Genomic DNA, 8,274 nt, shown 5'->3' with positions numbered 1-8,274 from the left:
CAACTGGAGAGAGGTAGGATTTTTATTTCACTCCAGCTAGCATAAGCATTACATTCCAGGCTGCAAATTCCATGCTGACTTTGTTGCTACATGTAAGGTTTAAGTCTCTCATAATCTCTGTCAGAAGCAAGTTAAATGGTCAATCAAGCCACTTTAAATTTCAAGTTCTTTTAAAGCACCATAGGATGATATACCACCAAGCTAATTCTCATTTAATAGGAATCTCCCTGATCTCAGGTCACAAATATATAGTGGAAAAGGCACATGCTCTGGAAATATACATAGGATCCCAGCGGTAGCTCCACCATCATACCATTTGTGTGACCTTGAGATTTAACCTCTGTGAGCCTCAGTTTCCTGTACGATGGACTTTGTTTCATGGTATCATGATATATAAAAAATCAGTTATGTCACTGAAGAAAATGGTGCAAGTTTGTACCTACGCAAGTCATGCAGAGATTTCTGAGATTCAGCAAAAACAATAAAGTAAGCCCAATTTGCATATTGACATTTTAATAACCAAGATTTGAACATACCTCTTATTATCAAGTAAGTCTTCCATTGCTAGTAGTGTATTAAATTTAATGCTTATAAAATGCATAAAGAATCTGCGTTAAGGGAATATGTGCACAACGTTTACTTTTGATGAACTAGTCAGTGATATCTCAGATGGTTTCATGAACATTTTCATCTGAACAGAAAATAAAAAGCAATGAGTGGAATTCTGAAAAAAAATCTTATCAATACTTTGTTTTTCAGACCTTTTGATTAGTTATGGGATGACAATGATCTTAAGATGATGGAGTGGCAGCAGATGGTTGCACAGCACAGGCTTACCAAATTCACATTGGAGTTAGAGAAATCAGGGAGTATAAAGTTGGGAGTCGTGTTTCAGAAAAGGACAAGTTGACCCGGAAAGTAATGTCACCGAAGTGAGCACAAGTGGGAATTGAAGAAGGAGAGGTGGAACAGAAGAGCTGGGGGGAATGCTGAGGTGAAGGCTCTAAGATACAGTTTTTCTCAAACAATTGCCAATCGAGTCTCTTAAACTGGTGAAAGGGTGAAATAAAGGGTCATAAGTGGCAACATCATCGTCATAGGCCATTATGGCCAAGGGAAAGAACTCTGTGATACACAAGATGCTGAAGAAGTTAATCTGTGCTTCAAGACTCCAGAAAGAGAAGGGTAGCACTGTACTTTAAAAGCATTTTACTGGGACTCTGAGCATGGAAAAAGTGAATAGCAGAAATCTAGGCAAGACGGACAGAAAATTGAGACTGATCCCAATGAGAATGACCATGCCCAAATTTCCCATCATAGTGTTAGTATATGGGAGGATTAACAGCCTGAAGAGAGGCGGTTAAGCTAAAGATAATGCTGAGAGGAATCAGTCATCCCTTGAAGGCACTTTTCTGCTACACTTGGATTTCTCTCCCATGATTTCCAAAAGGCATCTGGGAGAGAACTCCCAAGTCACAGACTCAGAGATCCAGGCAGAAATCTAATTTGAGAGATATTCAGGAGCAGTACCTTGTCTTTAGATTGGTGAGGGTCTCAATTTATGATTGTCAATCATAATTCTAATGTTTCTGTTCAACTTCAGTGATCTCTTACAGCATAAGAATGTTTTGAACTCCACATTTATTTACATTATGGTTTATTTTTAATTCCTTCTGGGAAGGGCTGGCCATAAAATTATGGGAGAGGACAGTGAAATTGAGTGAAACTAGGAGAAGACTGTAGAGCCCAGGAGGCTGTAAAGAGACCAGATATACTGCATCCTCACTCTTGCCTTTCTTCTTTGCTGTAACTTCTGTCTTGACATAGATAGCAGGAAAGGGGTCAGATCTGGAGCCCAATCTTGCCGTGGCTTTCATGTAATAATCCAAACCCAAAATTTAAGGACCCTCAAAACCAAAGTTTCCCAGTTCTAAATCACAGATCTCACTGTGCCATTTCCTTATCAACAGAATTCAACGTCTCCCCACTCTTACAGGATCAAGTATCAATTTCACAGCGTGACATTCAAGGCTCTCCTTCCACAACCCTTTCCAAATTATTTCCAGCCTTGATACTTACTGCCCACATTTAGAAACCTAGAGTGGGGATTTCAAGCAGTAAGAATTGTATTTGCTCTGGCTGAGGGAGTGCAATGATTAAGGTCTGAGGGGTAAGAAACTCCACCATCCTGACTCTGTGTACCTATCCCTGGGGTGAATGTTGGGGAGCAGAGCCTGGTGTGAGAAGAGAAGACCAGGATTCTAACCCATATTACAATCTTCTGTTGATCAGACTGGGACATTGGGCCAATGATGGTGCCACAATGGGTCTGCCCAGTTGTATGTGAGGTTTTCCTAATCCAAGTACTAAGGAAGTTCCAACATCTTACTCTGAGTCCATTCCAGCCTCTGTTCTTTTATGCACACCAATTCACTCATCTGTGTTTTCCTTTTCTTTCCTCTCAGCAGTTCAAGCTTCTCCTCCTTTAAGTTACAGTCAGAATGCTGTCCTTCAGAGGAAGCTTCTCTGATCGATGCTGTCTCAGTATCCATTCTCTCCTTTCTTTGTTGTTTTTGGAGTTTATTAATGATTATGTTAATTGTATCATGTTAATCATGTATGCTGCTATCATGAATGACTGAATTCAGGCCCTTAACTAGATCCCAAGCCTCTTAAGGCAATTGTTCATTGCCTTTTTATTCTTCTCTTCATCCAGTTCTAGTCTCAAAATTTTATTCTCCTTTGGCATGCACAACTCCATTTCCTGTAGGAGGTTCTACTTCTTTCATTACCATTTCTCAGTCTTTTTCTGGCTCCTCTTCTACTCAATCTTCAATTGTTGGGGTTCTTTTATTGACTCGTTTGTACATTAATTTAATTTATAATTGTATTTGTTGTATACCTACTACGTGTCATAATTCAGTCTGTGCATGTTGTCCATGACTGCCTTCCCTTCCCTTCCCTGCTTTTCCCTTCCAATCCCCTTTTCTCCCCTTTGTTTTTCTCCAGTCTTCTCTTCTCCCCTCATCTCTTCTCTCTTCTCCATGCTTCCTAAAACAGACTTAGTATTCTCTTTTAGTTTCAACCAAGAGCTGATCATTTCAAAACTCTTACTTTTACGAAATGTTCCTTTTCAACTTCAGTACCATTTCTAGCTGTACTGGACATTCTCTCTTGGATATTATAGAATCATCTCAAGATCAGTGTATTCCAAGTCAAATAGCATCTACCTCCTTCATCCTGGTCTTCCTTCTGGATCTCCACTTTCATTAACTGTCAAATATTTTACCAATCTGACATCATAATTGACTTCCATCATAATCAGTTACAAAGTCTTACTTACTCAGCCTTCCAAAAAGTTCTCACGTTTGTTTATCCCCATGCTTGCATATCTCTACTGTTATTGCCTTACTTCTGTCCTTCATTTTCTCTCATATGAGCTACTACAGTCCCCACTTTAATGATCTTTCTTCCCAGCTCCCCTCAGTTTATCCTCCACCTGCTTCTAGAGTTATCTTGTTAAGAAGATTTGACCATGCCATTCCTCTGCTTTAGAAATGTTTATAATTCTCCACTGTATACAGTGCAAAGTCCACCCAATTTGGCATAGCACTGTCAGGCCAACAAACTCTGGTCCCAAATCAATTTTCCAGATGTGCTTCCCATCATTCTCTCCATGTGTCCTATACTTCAGCTCCAGTTAAAATACAGTTCTTTACCACATAAGCATGTAACATAATGTGAAGACTCCTATTTTAACCCTAACTGCATTGTTTCAAGGTATTTATAAGCATCTTGAGGGCAAGGACTGTGTATTATTCATCTTTGTAGCTCTGGTGCTTGCCATAAGTAGATCTCAATAAATATTACATAAACTCATAAAGGAATGATGACCTGGATTCATGGTTTTATCTTCTTACATATTTTTATTGACACATAATAGATTTACATATAGAGTTTCAATTTCATTTCTGCCATTCCTTAGCAATGTGACTTTTGTCCAGTTCTAAGCCTTAGTTTCTTCATCTGTAAACTGGGCCTAGCAATAATTGCAACCTAGCCCTATAGATTTTGAAGGGAATTTTCATGTTCCTTTTCTGTCTTGCCTTCTCAAGCTTCTCAGGGCCCTACCCTGACTTTGGCAGACGGTGGCAAAAGCAGTGAGAAGAGGGCTGTGGGGCCAAGCTCTGAGCAGCAGCTGCAGTGGGCCTGCCTCACAGCTGCTGACCAGGCTTTTGGGAATTTTGCACTGTTAACCCTTTGGGTCTAGTTCTTGAGAACCCTATGAATTATTCAGCCTTTAACTCAGCTTCTTGTTTTCTGGGTAATAGACACAGATTATTTACCTATGCACCTGCTTCCCCCTTTCTGAGCAATCCTTCTCATGCAGACAAGTAATTAGACACAACATTCTCTACCATGTCTAAAATTGGATGACTTCTTAAACTTTCCCCATCTTGTTGACTCACTTGTCAGTAAGTTCTCCTCTTTCAGTGAATGCGATGTTCCAGGTATGGCTTGATCTGTGTAACAAACTGTTAGACTCAACTCTCTATTGTTTTGGACATTCAGAGTCTATTGCTGATAGCTCAACTTGTATAGCTTTATTTAGTAACTGTGTCACGCCCTTGCCTTACACCAGGCTCAGCGTAAGTGAAAAACCCCAGGGCATTTTCACACCGATTGCTGGCATGACAAACCAACCTTTATATGTGCAGTTGATGTTCTAAGCCTTTAAGCAAGACTAAGAAATTGTTCATTTCCGCTCATCATACCAGTATGCTGATATTCTTTAGAATGATGATTCTATTATCCACCTTTTCCATTCCCATCCATGTGTCCCTCTCTTTTCATACCCAGCTTTGGGTCATCGGCCCATTTGCTCATTTGTCCTTGTCCTCATCCACATAATCTGTATTTCCAAACTTTTTTTATTGTGGGAAAATACATATAACTTAAAATTTACCATTTTAAACTATACAGTTCAGTGGCATTATCAACATTTTATGTTGAAAATTTTCAAACCTATGGAGAAGTGCAATCATGCCCATATACCTTCTACCTAGAGTCACTCTTTATAAACATTTTACCAAGTTGCTTTCTTGCTTTCTCTCCCCTCACCTCTCTCTCTACATCTATATCTATCTATATCTATATCTATATCTATATCTATATCTATATCTATATCTATTCCTATTTACTGGAGGTGTGACCTTTAAAAATATATGGCTCTTGTATACATCAATGGATTCTAGGAAGGAGACATGAAATCACACTTAGCAGTATCCAAGTGAGTGGAGCAAGGGAAACAGAACAAAAAAACACACCGGTGGTAAGTGGTTAATGCTTATTGGTTATCAATCTAGTAGAAAGTTTTTATTGAGTACCTACTACAGTTATAAGCCCAACACTGATAAATTATGAAATATAGTCCCGGTCTTTATGAAGCTAATGATGTGTTTGGGGAAGGTAACAATTGATTTTTTTAACATGTCACCACCTTTTTGTCTGCTTACCTCTAGCCTTGCCCTTTCTGGAACTTCAACGCATCATTCACAGTATCATCAAAGTTATCTGTTGAAAACTCTACACTCATTTTCTTTTTCTTTTCCTTTTTTTTTTTTTTTTCTTTGAGATGGAGTCTTACTCTGTTGCCCAGGCTGGAGTGCAGTGGTGCATTCTTGGCTTACTACAACCTCTGCCGACTGAGTTCAAGCAATCCTTCCACCTCAGCCTCCCAAGTAGCTGGGAGTCCAGGCGCACACCACCACGCCCGGCTAATTTTGTATTTTTAGTAGAGACGGGGTTTCGCCAAGTTGGCCAGGCTGGTCTCGAATTCCTGACCTCAGGTGATCCACCCGCCACAGCCTCCCAAAGTGCTGGGATTACAGGTGTGAGCCACGGTGCCTCAGTTTTTTTAACCCTGGATACACCTTAAGAATGCCATAGAACAATTTTTAAAAGCCAAAATTTTGCTTTAACACAGATTGGTTATGTAAGAGTCTCATGGGTAGGCCCTGAACATCATATTTCTAAGGATCCCCAGGTAATTCTGATGCATGGTGAGGGCTGACAACCACTGCCGTGGACTGATTACGCCTCTCTCTTTTTTGAAACTTACTCTCTCGTCATTCCCTCTATCCACACCCCTTAGCAAAGCTACAGTGACTTCCATAAACTGGTCTGGACTTCATCTCCTAACACTCCTTCCATAACTCTTCATAATCTTGCTATATCCAGTGCTGCTTCACTACTTTGTACATTTTCATATCTTGTATCTTCTCTATGGAATATCCTTATCTTCCTTATCTGCCTATCAAAATATTATACATCCTTTAAAATTTGAATAACACATCCTTCAGGAAGTTTTCCTGAACTTACTGTTTCTTTAGCTTGTAAACATTTTTATTATTATGCTTATCACACAAAATGAATCATAAACATCTGTTTATGCATCTCTCTCCTACTCAATTGTGAAGTCTTTGAGGGCTGGGAATGTACCTTATTTACCTCTGTATCCCCAAAACTTAGCCAACAAAACTGCAAACAGCAGATGCCCAATACATATTTGTGGACTAAGTTGATTAATTAATTTTTAAAAAATGTTTTAGCATTTCTAAGACAAAAAAATGGGCAAGAAAGAAAAAGGCAGATTCAAAAGAAGAGGTCTGTCAGTTGAATACTCGGTGAGATATCCGTCCTTGGGAAGAAGGGATTTTGTCTGGAGAAAACTAGGCTGTGCTAAGAAGAATAACTAATTCTATACAGACAGGCAGCCAAGAACAGGCTGTGGCCAAAGTGTTGATGGATGACAGCTGGAAGTATGGCTTGTGAACCAACTAAAAATGACACATCAATCTGAGCTGCAAAATAAATCATTGGGACTCCAAAGGCTTTTGTTCACTTTAAAATCTCACTCTACATGAACATTTAATAAGAACACTTCAAATTGTTATGGCACTTTATTACTTTACACTTTACACATTCACATACATAATCCCATTTAAACTTCCCAACACCTGTTATAAGGACAACATTATCAAACCAATTTTAGGATGGAAAACTGAGGCTCTAAAAATTTCATTGATTAACCCAAAGTCACACAGATGATAACTGGTAGAGGCAGAGCATGAATAGATTTTGAAATAAGAAAAGGAGAAGGAATAAGAAAGCCACAAAAAAGTGAGCAAAAAAAAATTCTGCAATATGCACATTAAATTTCATTCTGGGCTTTATTAACTACAAGTTTTTGTTGTTCTTTTCTCAATAATAGTAAAGGGGTTGAATCAGAGAAGGGGGTGCTCCTAGGTTAAGAGTTGGTTATCTGTAATATACCAGGTATGGTGCAAGTCACTTTACATATCCATAATAGCCCTATATGGTAGATACTGTTATCCACAGTTTCAACATGTAGAAATTGAGATGCAGAAGATTTAATCAATTTGCCCAAAGGTCTGTAAGAGTTGGAAAAAAATTTGCATTCTGTTCTTTTTGACTCTAAAACCAGTGTTATTTGTATAACAACATATATTTAATTCCTGTGTTGTGTTAGTTACATGTAAGAAAAATGTTGTAATGAAGGTATTATTTGGAATGTCTAATATCTTTTTATGAAAGTAAGACAGAGGCCGGGCGCGGTGGCTCAAGCCTGTAATCCCAGCACTTTGGGAGGCCGAGACGGGCGGATCACGAGGTCAGGAGATCGAGACCATCCTGGCGAACACCGTGAAACCCCGTCTCTACTAAAAAATACAAAAAACTAGCCGGGCGCGGTGGCGGGCGCCTGTAGTCCCAACTACTCGGGAGGCTGAGGCAGGAGAATGGCGTGAACCCGGGAGGCGGAGCTTGCAGTGAGCTGAGATCCGGCCACTGCACTCCCGCCTGGGCGGCAGAGCGAGACTCCGTCTCAAAAAAAAAAAAAAAAAAAAAAAAAGAAGAAAGACAGAAAGTCAGAGAAAGAAAAAAAACAGTGTTCTGAATAAGGTTGAAGTAGTCATGAAAGTCAACTTGGAAGAAAAGTGACACTTGACTTGAGTCTTAAGAGATGGGTAAAATTTGAAGCACCAACTAGGCAAGGGAGGGCATTCTTGAAAGGGGTAAGAACATGGAGAAAGGCACTGAGGAGAGCGGCATCTGCTGGAGAGTCAGAAAAGAACCCAAGAACTGTGGGTGTGGGAGTTTGCTACCATCGAAGAAGTGCAAAATGTCCTAAACTCTGCACTCCCGCCTGGGCGGCAGAGCGAGACTCCGTCTCAAAAAAAAAAAAAAAAAAAA

The sequence above is a fragment of the Macaca nemestrina genome, chromosome X (assembly GCF_043159975.1).
Source record: "Macaca nemestrina isolate mMacNem1 chromosome X, mMacNem.hap1, whole genome shotgun sequence".
NCBI classification, from domain to species: Eukaryota; Metazoa; Chordata; class Mammalia; order Primates; family Cercopithecidae; genus Macaca; species Macaca nemestrina.
The sequence above is the reverse complement of the archived record's forward strand: the minus strand, read 5'-3'. Positions refer to the sequence as shown.